This window comes from Mus musculus, chromosome 3 (genome assembly GCF_000001635.26).
Source record: "Mus musculus strain C57BL/6J chromosome 3, GRCm38.p6 C57BL/6J".
Taxonomy (NCBI): domain Eukaryota; kingdom Metazoa; phylum Chordata; class Mammalia; order Rodentia; family Muridae; genus Mus; species Mus musculus.
Window position 1 is genome coordinate 78,901,925 of NC_000069.6, and position 15,050 is coordinate 78,916,974.

Below are 15,050 nucleotides of genomic sequence, written 5' to 3' on the forward strand. Positions count from 1 at the left end.
AGACCGCCAGGCTCTGCCCTCTTCGGGGCTCATGAACACTGCTGAGAAGCCTGGCAGCCTGCCAGTTCACTGACAATGTGCCAGCCAGTGTGACCTGTGAGTTGATGGGGAGACCTCAGAAACCTACTCAGACAGGTCTGCAGTCATCCACAGCATTCAGAGCCCTCCTTCCCAGTTCCATGCAGTGTCCCAAAGGGGTGCGTTGGCAATTGACTGGATCTTTGGCATCATTACCAGCCATTAAAGAGAAACTCTGCTATTTTATCAGCAGCCTGCAAGCAGAAGCAGATGCAATCTTATTTGTAAAATGAGGCATTCAGAAGGGTTCAAAGGAGACCAGTGTAGCTGGAGCACTGTTCCTAGAGGTCTGTGGAAGTAGAGTTGCATAGCTGGCACACAGGGGCTGCAGAGATTCCTTCTTTTCCTCCAATAATGACCCCTGCCCCTAGTCAAGCCCCATGTCTCATTAGTGTCCAGGCAAACCCTTGGGTTCCAGTACGAACTTCTATATTCTTAGCAGGTAAAGGAGCAAGGACTCAAAGAAGGAAAAAAAAGGTCATTTCAGTTAGTATCAATGCAGACATGCAGTAGGAAGGCTAATGATGGGGAAAATACAGTGGGGTTTGCTGTTGTATTCTTTCATACCCTTGTAATTGTGAAACTAATTCCAAATAAAATGTTATCTACAACAGCATCATAGTCAAAGCATGTCATAAACGGAACTAGTTGTGCATGCCTTACAATTCCAGCATTCAGAAACTTAAGGAAGGAAGACTAGTCTTGAATGGGAAGCCAGCCTGAGTTACACACACACATACACAGAGAGAGAGAGAGAGACAGAGAGAGACAGAGACAGAGACAGAGACAGAGACAGAGACAGAGACAGAGAGACACAGAAAGGTAATGAACTTTGAAGTCACCAAAATCTAACAATGTTGATATTTGTAGAGGTCAGGAGATCACTGCAGAAAAAATAGAATATGAAATATTCAAAGGCTGAACTAATGGGAAAAATCCCCCTAGCATTAATGCATATAAGTAGATTAGAGGTTTTACTATACAAATGTATTCCCTTCCTTGGTTTATGAGTCAAGCTTGAACACAACAGTCACAGAGAAATTGTCACTGTGTTCTGTCTGCAAGTCTTGAGGCTTATCCATATATTTCCAAACACTTTCTGTGTCAGTCAGAAAGAGCCTTCAGAGAGTCCTCAATCTTTGCATTAGCATCGGGCAAACACAACCTAGGGATGAGTTCAAACACAGTAAGGATAAAACATGGCCTTGAGACAGATTAAAACGAGCCAAGTCTTTGCAACATCAGACTGAGGTGGCAAAGTTTAATCAATAATGATAATGAGTTCCTTATCAAGAAAATTATTCACAAAGATGAAGGAGGAGGGGGAGCTGTCACTAAGTGAAGGGGAAAAGAGCTCTGTGTCTAGCTGGTGGTACATAACAGATTACCCAGATGGAATCTATAGCGCTTCCTTGGGAGACACAAAGAGACGAAGATTAGCATCACAATTGTTAAATTAAATAGGAAAGAAAGCCCTTGCCTTTCTTTCTCCCCATACAATATGACTCTGGCATGGGTGAAATATTTTTCTCAATATTCAAAGTTCTTTCAGTTCTTCAAAACTCACTTTTATATCACTAATCCTTTCTGAAGATTTTTGCCAACTAAATAAATCTAGGCAACGCAGCACAGGTGCACAAGAGAGAGGCTGGCCATTTTTCAAACTGCAAACGACCCCTTTGGGACATGATAGGATTTGTTGCTTCCCATAGCAGAACTCAGGGTAGAGTCTTTTGGGAAAATGTTTTCAAATAGGAAATATTTGAGACAATTTGGGAGTTCATTTTTAGTCTGCCCCTGGGATAAATATGTCCTAAAATTCAAAAGCTCCGGCCCCCAAGTAGCGTGCATGTAGAAGAAATCTACACACTTTTGTAATTCTTCTCTTAGCCGTACCAGAGATACAATGGATAAAATAATAATTTTATTGTCATATTAAATTCATTAACTAGATTAAGTAACTGCCATCCAAAAGGAAACAAAGTGCCCAGTCAGACGGAATGGGCCATCCAGAAACCCATGGCTTCTACAGGAGCTCAGCATAAACAGCACACTTTTAGAGGCTGGGTTTGAATTGGACTCCACTGCCTCCTGGTTGTACGAGCTTGGGCGAGCTACCAAGCACCTCTGCCTTGGCTTTCTTAAGTGTCAAAAGCAGCAGCAAATGCCTGGCTTGGATCCTGAAGGGTCCAGTGCTCATGTGTTGAAGGCTCAGCCTACCAAGTAAACAGAAAAGCAAACTTGAGGTTTATTCTGGACCCACAGTTTAAGGGTTCAGCCCATCATGGTTGGGAAGTCATGGCCAAGGTAGTTGGCCACATTGTACCCACAAGCAGGAAGCAGAGTGTTATAAATATTTGTACTCAGCTCTCATTATCTTTGTTGTATTCACTCCAGAACACTAGCAATGTATAGATCTCCCTACATGAGTTAAATTAATCTAGATGACCCTTTACAGGCATATCCCGAGGTTAACCTAGTCTACATCGTTCCTCACAGGCTTGTCCAGAGGCTGCTCTACTGTCTGATTTTAGATCCCATTAGTCAACAATCTTAGTCAACACAGACCTGAGCCCTCTACTCTCCCCGTTTTGCCCCTTGACTATGAAGTTAACAAATCTGCTGCTCTCCACAATCCCAATATGATACCTCTCCACAGGCCAAACAATGGAGCCATCTGATCATGGCCTGAACATCCAAAACCATAAACCAGAACAAAACCTTTCTCTGTTGATCATCCTGGGTGTTTCTTTGTAGTGATGGAAAACTAATGATAGCTCAATGAATTATAAGATTCATTAATCTAAATTATGTAAGGCTCCTAGAATCAGGTTCAGCATATGGCAGTACATAATTATTAGCCATGATTAGAAGAGTCTTAAATTAAACCCTTTCTAATTTGAATAATTAGATGAGGTTATTAAAGACACTCCCAATTTAGCTGTTTTTAGCGCCACGAAGAACTGGTTTCAAGTTCTTCCTCCATCTTTAATCCTTTCCAATCTGAAACAACATCAGTCAATAAGAAGCTTCCTCTCAGAGGCCTGACTGGGGCCGAGATATCGTAATGTGAAGTCACCGGCACACAGTTCACATGAGAGGAAAGCCTGATTTGGATCATTCTGGTAGCAGTTTAAATGATGTGAAGTACTGACTCTTTTCTACAGGGGGGGGGGGCAAAGAACATGAAGGTAAAACAGAAGTTGGAATAACCCTAAGTATTTGTCAAGAACAGCCAGTTGGGAGGTGTTGTCAGGAAGAATGGCAGAAGAGCCTGGAAAGAAGCAAGCTTAAGCAGAGAATTCAAAGGTGCAGTCTGAGATGTGTCTGCTTGAAAATTCTGATTCACTATCTGAGTACAGAATTTGGTCGACAGTTGGATATGTCAGTCCAAAACATCAAGGCAGGGGCTGGGGTCAAAATATAAATTGAAGAGATCAATATTTAACATTCTTCCAATATTCCATGAGAGACAGCTCAAAAAGAAAAGAGAGTAAAGGACTAGGCACTGACACAATCCATCCAAATTTTAGAGATCCAGCAGAAAGTTGCACAAAGAAACTGAAAGATACAAGCAAGGAAGTAGACAATACACCAAGAGTGTGGTGTCATGGAAACCAGACCAAGACTGCTTCCAGAAGCAGCTATATTCTGGCTTTGGGGATTAGGCCAGGGGTCTGTCTTCAATACAAAAATAACATTGTTCTTCATCCTAATTTGAAACTTCCTATCTTCTACGTAATTCAAACTCTATTTCAGAAGTGAATGAGACCTGTAATCACAGGAGGAGAAAGAGGAAGGGAGAGAAGGAAGGAAAACCATGTGGCTGTATGTAACCAGTCTCCCTTTTGTATGCCAAGGATAGACTATCATCCCACTAAGGAAGGTTTTGTAATTAGTACCAATGCAAAAAACATTTATGGAAGCCAGCCTAGCAGCCCAAAGCCACTGTGGGATAGGACTAATGTAAAGAAGAAGTAATAACATGAACCCCAAATCTCCCTGCTGCTGCTGCAGCAGCAGCTTTCAGATCCATTTCGGAGTTGAGGGCAGCCAGTAGCTTCGAAGATTTGTTTGAATCAGGCTGAGCTAAAACAACCTGTCTAGTTTGCATTTCCAGTGTGATATTTCCTTGGGAAATCAAATTTGCTTAGAAATATAAAGGCTGGATGGCATTTGGCATCTGAGGAAGTGGCTTGCAGGGGCAGGACATTGAGGCACATGTAATCTACTGCAGATGTCAGAGCCCCAAAGACTGGGTTAGTGATGGCTGTTCATTCCTGGCTCCCCGAGTTTGTCTACCGTCCCTGAAGTGTGACCCCTGATATGATCTGCTTTGTCGTATAACTGTGTTTTCACCTGAAAACCTATCCCAAGTCCCTGGTTCTGTCGAACTGAAAGAGAGTTAGCAGACTGTGTAGGTACACCACTGTCCATGGCATTAATGTCACTGTCCATCAAGGCATTGACCACATTTACTTAGCATGGGTATTGCACCTACATTCATGTTTATTGGCCATTCCTCCCAAGATCCTCAGGGGTAGGGGCTCCCTGCCGTCTGCAAGGTTCAGTAAGGTGGAACAACTTGCTGGGAGCTTTACAATGCGAAGAGAGGCTGTGCCAGAGCTCCCTGGTGCTGTCTAGCCCGAGAGACATAGAGTTCCATTTTGAACAATCCATCAACAGAAGGCCGTGGAGCTGAACATGAGCCAGGAAGTTCATACTGCAACTAAAGGAACAAATTCAGCCACCACCACCACCCATTTCCAATATATTTCCCAAGCTGATCTCTCCCTATACATAAGGCTATGGATACAGTGCAAAGAATACATGGGGCAGTGCCCAGTAACCGAGGGAGAATGAGAACCCCCTGCCCCACCCTGACATTCTCAACACCACCCTGCACCTCAGAGAGCAAAGCCATGTGAGCGTGTTTCTTCCTCTTGTCAAACAAGAGCTCAGTCTATTTAAATGTCCCTCATCACCCCACCCCCACAATCACACACTCTGTAGCCAATACCACATCATGTCTCTAATTTAGATTGTTTATATCCCTGTATCTTTGAAAACCCTCATCAATTTGGTTTTCTTCTCACTTAATTTCTCCTGCTCCGCACATATGGCAAGCTGTGCTTCTTGAAGTATTGTTTTCCCCAGGACACATTTTATTCCCTTAGCTCTTGAATAGTACCAATAGGATTTATTATCAAGCAAGTGCATCTTGGACTCATTCAAGTAGGATTAGAACCAATCCAGCTTAATAGCAAGTCTGTCTCGCAAGGCAGCCCTAGTTTAATAGCAGGAGCTGGGAGACAAAGAGTTCCAGTCCTCGTTTCAGTGCTCCCTGGCTATGTGATCCTGAATCACCGAACATCTCTGAGCCACAGCTGGCTGGCTCAGCAACAGATCAGGATAACAGTAACATATCTCATGGTATAGCCATGGTATACAGAGAACATGTCACAGGTGACGTACTCAACAAGGGGAAGGAAATACTGTTTTAACAGATTCCTTATATGTCATGAATTTCAGTTTCCTGTAAAAGCCAAATTAAAATGTGACCTAAGAGGATCAGCCAGAGTGACAAATGTAAACTGCCTCTTGTTTTGATGACCGCTCTTCAATGGCGATGACTGCGGCAGACTGTTTTATAAGCATTTGTCTCTTCTGACAGGAGCATTCCAGGGACCCTCCACAGCATCACATGAGAAAACTAAGGCCCCTTCTCAATTATCTAAGATGACACATTGTCATAATCTATTCTCAAGACTGTCTCCTTTCTCACCTCACTAGAACGCCATGGTTTTTTGAGTTCCTTAAAGAAATGCCTTTGAAGTGAGAGCTCAGGAAAGTGAGCAGCCAATGTGCTGAATGGATAATAGAGTAACAATGGACAGTTAATTGATATGTACCACGCACCAAGCACTGTTCTCTAGATTTACATATATTAAGTTCTTTAATTAAAAGATCATAGCATCTGCAGTGCTGGTCATAGCTCTGTCCCTGCTGGCAACCACAGTCCGTAGACAGGTGACTACGGAGCATGTGACCTGTGGTTCTCATTCAAGATGAAGATTTGGACCAGAGCCCTAGAACATAAGCATCGATGCCCCTCGCTCTGCGTGGTCTGCCTCCAGCATCTTATCCTGAGGGAAGAGTTCTCTCCCAGGAGATACGTTGTATTTGCAAAGCCACAGGAAAAGGAGTTTACATCTTGGAGAAAGTGAGAGGGAGCAGGTCTGCCTGAGGCCAAATCACCAAAGCAAAAGGCTCAGATTGGTTGTGATACTTCCCAGTGTACCTCCATCTTGGCCCTGCAGACCCATTCCCATCCCTTCAACTGCACCCACATACACACACACACACACACACACACACACACACACACACACACACCAAAGAAATCAATCATGCACACTCTCACATGCACACAGGGAGAGAAGTATGGTTCTGACTCCTTGTGGCATAAATTTTGGATCAGCTTCATTAGGCTAACCATCTGGGTCATTTCAATTCTGTTTCTAGCCCTGACATAATTACAGCCTCAAAATCAGCCATTCTCCACCTCCATCCCTTCCCACCCCAGCTGCACCAGCAGGAAAGTCTGCAGAGAATACAATTCATGCTTAGGGAACATCACATGGTCTCTGTTGCTGAGAGCATAAGAAAGCCTATCCTGCTGAGGACTATGAATCCCTTCAAACTGCATCTCCTTCCTGCCTCCATCTCTGCTGTCTCTGAACTCTCTGTGGTGACTAAGCTCATAATTGGGACAGAATCCAACAGATAAAATATGACTCTGTAATTCCATCTGCATCCATCCAAATTGTACTGGAACGGCTGCTGGGCCTTTGGCCTCCTGCTAACAGCTTACTTTTATTTATGCTGAAGGAAACGATGATGGCTTGGGTTAATATAGTCAATTGCAGGCCCTAATAATTCCCAAGCTTACAAAGGGTAAGTGGCTAATGTATATAGAAATACAGTTATTGGAAGAGACTGTCTATTAAAGTCCTTGAATTGCTGAGTTTTTTTTAACTGTGGGATCTAAATGGTTGCAGGAAATAGAGGGAAAGCCTATGGATTCATCAGCCAATCGATTTACCCCATGTAAAAGTTGTCTTTAAAGACTAAAAAAGAAAAGGCACTAACATTATAAATAAAAAGTCTGTTTTATTGATTTTGTTTGCTGAGCTGATCTCTTAAATATCTCTGCCTCCTCCTTATGTCTAATTTATTTATTCATCGGGCAACATTTATAATGTTTACCACCATCCACTAAAATATGAAACTGTCAGCAAACTAACCACAATCCCTGCCCTCATGGAGCTCATGGCCAACTAGAGGCATGGTGCAGAAAGGTTCTCTATAGCAACCATGCAAAAAGAGAAGTGCAAGGTACCAAGACAGTGCATAGAGCAATGGGGTCATCCCAGTGACTCCTAAAGTGAGTCATCAGAAACACATAAAGAAACACTTACCAAGTTAAAAGTCAGCCCAAGAGTCATGGGTAGGAGGAAGCCTATATTCCAGGCAGGGAAAGTATGAATGAGCAATACCCATGAGGCTGCAGAGATCAAGTCTCCTTCTAAGCAGTAGAGGCACTATTCTACAGCTGAGTTTTGCAGTATAAAGGAGCCAAAAGTGGGAACGTGGCTAGATCAGTAAGGAGCCGACCACAGTCTTTACCCCAAAATTTAAGTCCACTTTCCTAAAGCAAAGAAGGCCCATATATAGGCTTCACTGGTAGAAAAATTATTCTTTGAGCTATGTGAAAGAAGAAAATTGGCTAGCCGGGCGTGGTGGCACACGCCTTTAATCCCAGCACTTGGGAGGCAGAGGCAGGCTGTTTTCTGAGTTCAAGGCCAGCCTGGTCTACAAAGTGAGTTCCAGGACAGCCAGGGCTATACAGAGAAACCCTGTCTCGAAAAACCAAAAAAAAAGAAGAAGAAGAAGGAGGAGGAGGAGGAGGAGGAGGAGGAGGAGGAGAAAGGAGGAGGAGGAGGAAGAGGAAGAAAATTGGATGGACACACATTGAAAGTACCTAGTAAAATCCAAGACAAAGTCTGAGAATTCTTGAAAAATGAAGACTTGGCACATGCAGGTTACTTTTTGCCCTAATGTGCTCAAACAACTCAGTTTCAACAGAATAGTGCTGGAAAATTCTAGGCTGAGTAGTTTTAGTGAGTCTCCCTGTTGGCGACTATGGTGGCCATCTATCTGTCCCTAAGATGCACAGCTACACTAAGGACAAACCACTACCAAGTCATTTGGGAAGTCAGCACAACCTGGAACTTGAACACAATAACTTTTCATGCTTACAAAAACCACTAGCAGCCAACATCGTTAACTGAACCAAGCTCGAGCTTCCAAGGAACATTCCTGAAGAATCCTAACAGACATCGGACAAATTATCTAATGGTCCTACATCCCACAATACAGGGTATTAAGTCTATTCAATGCACACACACACACACACACACACACACACACACAATCTCTTCCACTTCACTAAAATGGACATCTTTCTCAGCTGCCAGCACTTCCTCCTTAAAGGAGAATTCATAGATGGCAATCCAGTTCTTCGTAGGCATCAGCATCTGTGGCTGCAGAGTCTAAGGTGGAGGATAGAAAGAAGGGGCCTTTGTGCAGGCTTTGAACCATGACAAACCTATGGGTGACTTCTCTGCTTCACCTGCTGTCCACATCTGTATGGAATGCCACACAGGGGGTAATTTACAAAGAGTTCTACCTCTTATCATTCTCAAGTCTGGATTGTCCAGGATCGGTAGACTGCTTGTCTGGTCAGGGCCTAGTTACTGAACCAAAGCATGGTGGAGGGCATGACATGGCAAAAGTAGTCACTTTATACAACACATCACTCCTGTGAGAGTCAATACAATCCCATAATAATAGCATTAAGCCACTCCTGAGAGCAAGTGTGCATATCTCAAAAGTGTCATTCAGATTTCAACATGAACTTTGGAGAGGACATTCAAACCATAGCACACTGATCACACTAGCTCACTGATCACATAAAGATATGCTCAGAGGCTAACAAAATGAGAGCAACCTCAACACAGGCAATGATGGGGAAGATGTTGTCCATCCAATAAGTTACATAGGCCGTGGCTAAGGACCAGGAGAAGAAGACTCTATGAAGAATATTTTAATGTGGTATGTGCACAAAGGAGTATCACTTTGGCATCAAAAAGGATGAAATCTTTTCTGTTATTTACAGCAATGTGGATAAACTATATGGCATTACATAGCACAGAAAGAGGGCAGAAAAACAAGCTAAGTGCTAGGTATCACACCAGCGATCTCAGCACTTAGGTATAAGGCTCAAGATGGATTTCAAGTCCATGGACAGCCTGGGGTACATAGTGAATTCTAGGACAATTGACAAACATAGTGAGACCCTGTTTAACAAAACAATGCAAAAGAGAGTATTGTGTGTTCTTGCCTATTGTGGAAATTAGAAATTCTATAAATAGAAAGTAGAATAAATTTTGCTAGAGACTCCAGACTCAATGGGAAGAAAAAGATGAGGAAACGTAGAAAATGAATACCAACCTATAGGTAGATGGGGAGCTGGCTCTCATGTAGTTAGAGTGGACTACACACAGCAGGGAACAACTTATTATGTACTCCGAAGTAGCGAGAAAAGTTTGAAGTTTTCTTTCTTTCTTTCTTTCTTTCTTTCTTTCTTTCTTTCTTCCTTTCTTTCTTTCTCTTTTTTTGTTTGTTTTTTTGTTTGTTTGTTTTTCAAGACAGGGTTTCTCTGTGTAGCCCTGGCTGTCTTGGAACTCACTCTGTAGACCAGGCTGGCCTCGAACTCAGAAATCCTCCTGCCTCTGCCTCCTAAGTGCTGGGATTAAAGGCGCCATCACTGCCCAGCAAAGTTTTCTAATACATAGAAATGATAACAGATGCGGTGGCTCACCTGCAATCCCAGCACTTGGGAAGCTGAGGCCAGAGGAAGCAGCAGGCCAGCTTAGACTGCACAGTGAAACTCCTGACTTCAAAAACTGGGGGAGAAAGACTAGAAAGCTAGCTCAGTTGTTAAACACACACACAAGTTAGCTCAGCTGTTATACACACACACACACACACACACACACACACACACACATATACACACACACTGCTCTTGCAAAGGACCTGAGTTCAATTCCCAGAACCCCCTTTGAACAGCTCACAAACAGCCATAATTCCAGCTCCAGGGGTTCTAATGCCCTTTTCTGGACTCTGTGACCGCCTACACTCACGTGGGCAAATAGCCGCATGCATATACATGTAATTTTAAATGAAATAAATCATTTTCAGGGCTAGAGAGAGATGGCTCAGCTGTTAAGAACACTGACTGCACTTCCAGAGGTCCTGAGTTCAATTCCCAGCAACCACATGGTGGCTCACAACCGTCTATAATGGTATCCAAATGCACTCTTCTGGTGTGTCTGGAAGACACAATATACTCATATACATAAAATAAATAATTTTTAAAAATCATAATGCTTCAGGCTAGATTGGTAGCCTGGTGGTTAAGTGGTTTCTTAAAATGCAAAATTTTTGGGTTTATTCAGTTCTCTGCACCAGCGGGGGCAATATAAATGAGAATACTTGAGAAGATTGAAAGCATAAGCCCTCTGATTTTTATTGGATTAATACACATTGTATACATAGATCACATTTTAATATCATATCTTTTTAATAAGAATAAATAATACATCAGCTGATATCTTAAAAATTTATACTTTTAAATAAAGACTCGGCCATAGTGTCAGCTGGCTTTTGCTCACAGTGAGAAATACCCGATGCAATAAACCTTTCAGGAAGCATGGATGGAGCTGAGACAGCGGCTCAGAGTATGTGCTACTCAAGAATGAAGCCTTGAGTTCAGCTCCTCAGTGCTCAAACAAAGCTGGGCGTGGCAGCATGCGGTTACCCAGCTCTGGGGAGGGCAGAAGCAGCCAGAACCCATGACTGACAGCTAGCCAATCTAACTTAGCCAATGAGCTTCAGATTCACTGAGCAGACTCACCAAAAAAACAAAGTAGAAAACAATAGAGGAAGGCAGCCAGAGTCAACTCTGGCTTTCATACACACATATTTGGGCATGAATGTGCACACATACCATTTAAAAATATGAAGTCAGTTAAAAATCAGCTTGCTTCATTTCAGCTCACTCTTCCGGAGGTTGTTTTGATCCGGTGGCTGTGAGTTTTGGAGTCTGCAGTGAGGCAGCACACCACAGTGGGAGCACTAGACAACAGATATCCTCCCTCCATGACCAGGGAACAAAGAGACAAAAGAGCTGGAGTCCCTCCATTCCCTTCAAAGGCATGGTCCCAATGGTCTAAGACTTGCAGCTATGGGTCCACCTTCTAAAGGACCTCTCACTTCCCGGTAATACCTCAGGCAGGGAAGCAAGTCTTCAACTCAAAGGCCTGAGAGAAAATAGTCGACCTCCAAACTGCAACAACTGCCAGTGTCGCTGCCATCTCAGTCTCCTTTGAACTTGAGATATTTTGGTGCATTTCAAAGCCAACCAATATCATCAGCAGAATAGCCTTTTCCCAGGAAAGATTACAAGCCCGCTGTGAAAGGAACAGAACAATGAAGTGAGGAGTGTTTGTTCTGCCTGAGAGCATCCCTGGCATGGACTCCTGACTTCCACGGCTGTTCTCCACCTTTCCTGGACTCTTCTACCCAAGCACCTTCAGCGTTCCTTCTCCTTCAGCCTGTGAGAGAAAGGAGGCTGCCTGATTATAGGCTCCAGCACTGTCACTGACCACGTTATACACGGTAGCAGCCCAACTGTGAGGGTTGCTCGCTGCTAAATGCTGAACTCTGATCCAGGCCTCTTCCTCTTATGGTAGAACTGAGTTGATTGGAGTGGATCAGAGCAACAGTTTCAAATACTTCACAAAGGCTCCTTAACAACAGGGCAGAGCAGGGCCAAACTAACCCAGTCTTTGGGGAAGAGTAGTGTGGTAGGATTTAGAGCATTGCTCCCCATCTTGAAGGGTATTCAGATCAGCACCAAATTATATATATTGTAATATATATATATATATATATGTATAATTTTCTGAGGGCTCTGGAGCAGAGCAGAAGTTAAGGGTAAGTTTAAAACAATACATTGAAGAGTGACCTTCAAGTTTCATTACACAAACATTTTATCATGCACACAGTTGAATCTCACTCTTGTTCACCTTATAACGTAACAAGGTTTGAAACTTTTCAACAGTGCTGCAAAAGTAAAGAATGACTCCTCAGACTAACCTAAGCATTGCTTTCTATCTTGGCCATATTAAGAAGAATGCCATCAAGTGGTGGCATGTAAAAATTATATGCAAATAGACTTTCCCAGTTATGAAATTTGGGGATAATGCCGTCTGGTTGTTTTTTTTTTAAGTTCATCATCATTTGTGGTGTCTCATCAGCTTCTAGTTGGGCTGGATAGTTCTAAGCTGGTCTGTTCTCTGTGGCCAGCTGGTGCTTTCGGTAGTCAGGAGCCTCAAGGTCAGGCCTTCTGTCTATGCAGATGACGGGGTCTGAGGAGTCTTAGCTAGAGACTTTCTCCTGGACCAGGCTTGCCCAGGCTTCTTCACACACCAGTCTCAGTTCCAAAGGAGAGAAAGAACAAAAGCATCTCTCTGTGTTACGTGCTCAGCCTTGTCTGTATTTGAAATTGTGTCCTCTGATCCATGCCAAGAACTTTGAGTCCCTGATTTTTTTTCTAAACATAAAGAAATTTACACTTATTATTTTAAATTTTGAAAAATAGAACTGTGAGAAAGATCTCATTGTGCTAAACTCAAGGTGTTGATGGACCTGTATCTGTTTTGAGGGCTGGAGGGGGTCATCTGCTCCTGTGCTTTTCCTAGTACCCAGATGCTTGCTGGGTTTCTTCTACCCTTTTCTTTTCTCTCCCTACTATTACTTTTAGGTTAGTGTATGAAGCAATCGTTTCACTCCGCTGTATTCCTGACTTTGACTCTCCCTCTGCCTTTGTCCCACACATCTTCCACACAGGTCTGCCAGTAGCAAGCCTTGCCTAGCAGTAGGCATGGGAAGAAGTCCACAACTTCTGAGGCCGCCAGTGCTTAAGAATAGTGGTATCACCCTGACATAGCTGTCTCTTGTGAGACTATGCCAATGCCTGGCAAATACAGAAGTGGATGCTTACTGTCATCTATCTGATAGAACACAGGGCCCCTAATGAAGGAGCTAGAGAAAGTACTCAAGAGCTAAAGGGGTCTGCAACCCTATAGGAGGAACAACAATATGAACTAACCAGCATCCCCCAGAGCTTGGGTCTCTAGTTGCATATGTAGCAGAGGATGGCCTAGTTGGCCAGCAATGGGAGGAGAGGCCCTTGGTCTTGCAAAGACCATATGCCCCAGTACAGGGGAATACCAGGGCCAGGAAACAGGAGTGGGTAGGTTGGGGAGCAGGGCGGGGGGGGGGGGAGGGAATAGGAGGCTCTGGGGATAGCATTTGAAATGTAAATGAAGAAAATATCTAATAAAAAATGCCATAAAAAAAGAATAGTGTTATCTTCATTTCCCTCAAGTACCACAAACTAGAACAAAGTGAACACTAATGAATTATCCCATGGTTCTGAAAGTCCAAAGGTCCAAAATTAAAAGATTGGAATTGGAAAGGACCTTTTCCCTTGTCAACTTAAGGCTGAAAGGCAAAGAGAAGTCACTGAGAACAAGAGATGTTCGCAGTCTCAAGTCCTTTCACCTTCACTATCGTTCATTCAAAAGGATGGAGTCACCAAGACCCAACCTTTTCCCATTAGGCTCCTCCTCCCAGCACCATAGCATCGGGAGACACAATCAAATTATCACTGTAGGTGTCACATCTCTGGACTGCAAAAGGGCCTAGGTCCCTATTTTGTTTGAATGATTTCTCTATTTCGAATAAAAATTGTTTCTAAGCTGGTCTTGAGATATGTGTGTACCATCAAGGACCAAGCTCCACCCTCCCATCCCTCCCATTCTCATACAGCCCTCCTCCTCTGTGAGCAGGAACTGTCTTCTGCTGTTCAATGGCTTAAGTGCCTTAATCATTCTTCTAAGCACTGGCTCGATGACTTTCAAATGAAGCCTAAAAGAAGATCTAATTTGCCTTGGATCTGTAGAAGGTCTAAGAGTCAAGCTCAGATCTGTAATTCTGTGACTCATAACAAAGTCAAAGAGGAACTATTCCTAGAGATTTTCTCTTCATTAGAAGCTGCTGGATAATGGGAAAGATTAATGTGGAAATTTTCAAAATAAGTTAATCGCTCCCTCTACCTTGGCATACATTCAAATTGAGCTTAACCACATTAATATTTAATATAATCTACATGCAATTTATTACAAAAGTAGATTGTGTTCACTTGCAAAATTTGAGAAAAGATATTCCAAAGGATCTTTTTTTAATCCCATAAAACAATCTGAGTAACTTTGAGTTGACATTGTACGCATCCTTGGCTTGAACTGCTTACATATAATATTCTAAGAGTCCCTTGGAAAGAAAACAAAAATGTTAACTCAGTCACCACTTTGCACGAGGTTTAATTCTATTTTCCAGCTTGTTCAAAATACTCTCTTGGGATAGCTGAGTCATTTTAAAATTTATAGTTAACTGGTCATAAGAAGGCAATGACTAGCATATTATGCTTATAGTTATACATCTAAATTTGCTTAAATATGAGTATTCATAAAAAATAGAGAATTAGCTGGGAATTTAATGGTACATTCTCAAACTAGGGGGGAGCATAAAAAAGCTTATCATTTCAGGTTGCAAAGCACTGTGGGCATAGGGTTATTTGCAAGTCAATAGTCGTGTGAGCTTGGGCCCTCACTTTCTCTAGGCACTAAACTGAAAATTACAGAAACATGTTTGCCTTCTGATGCATACTCTCACTAGGGTTGTTGTTTTGTTTTATTTTTTTCTCACCATACAGTTGC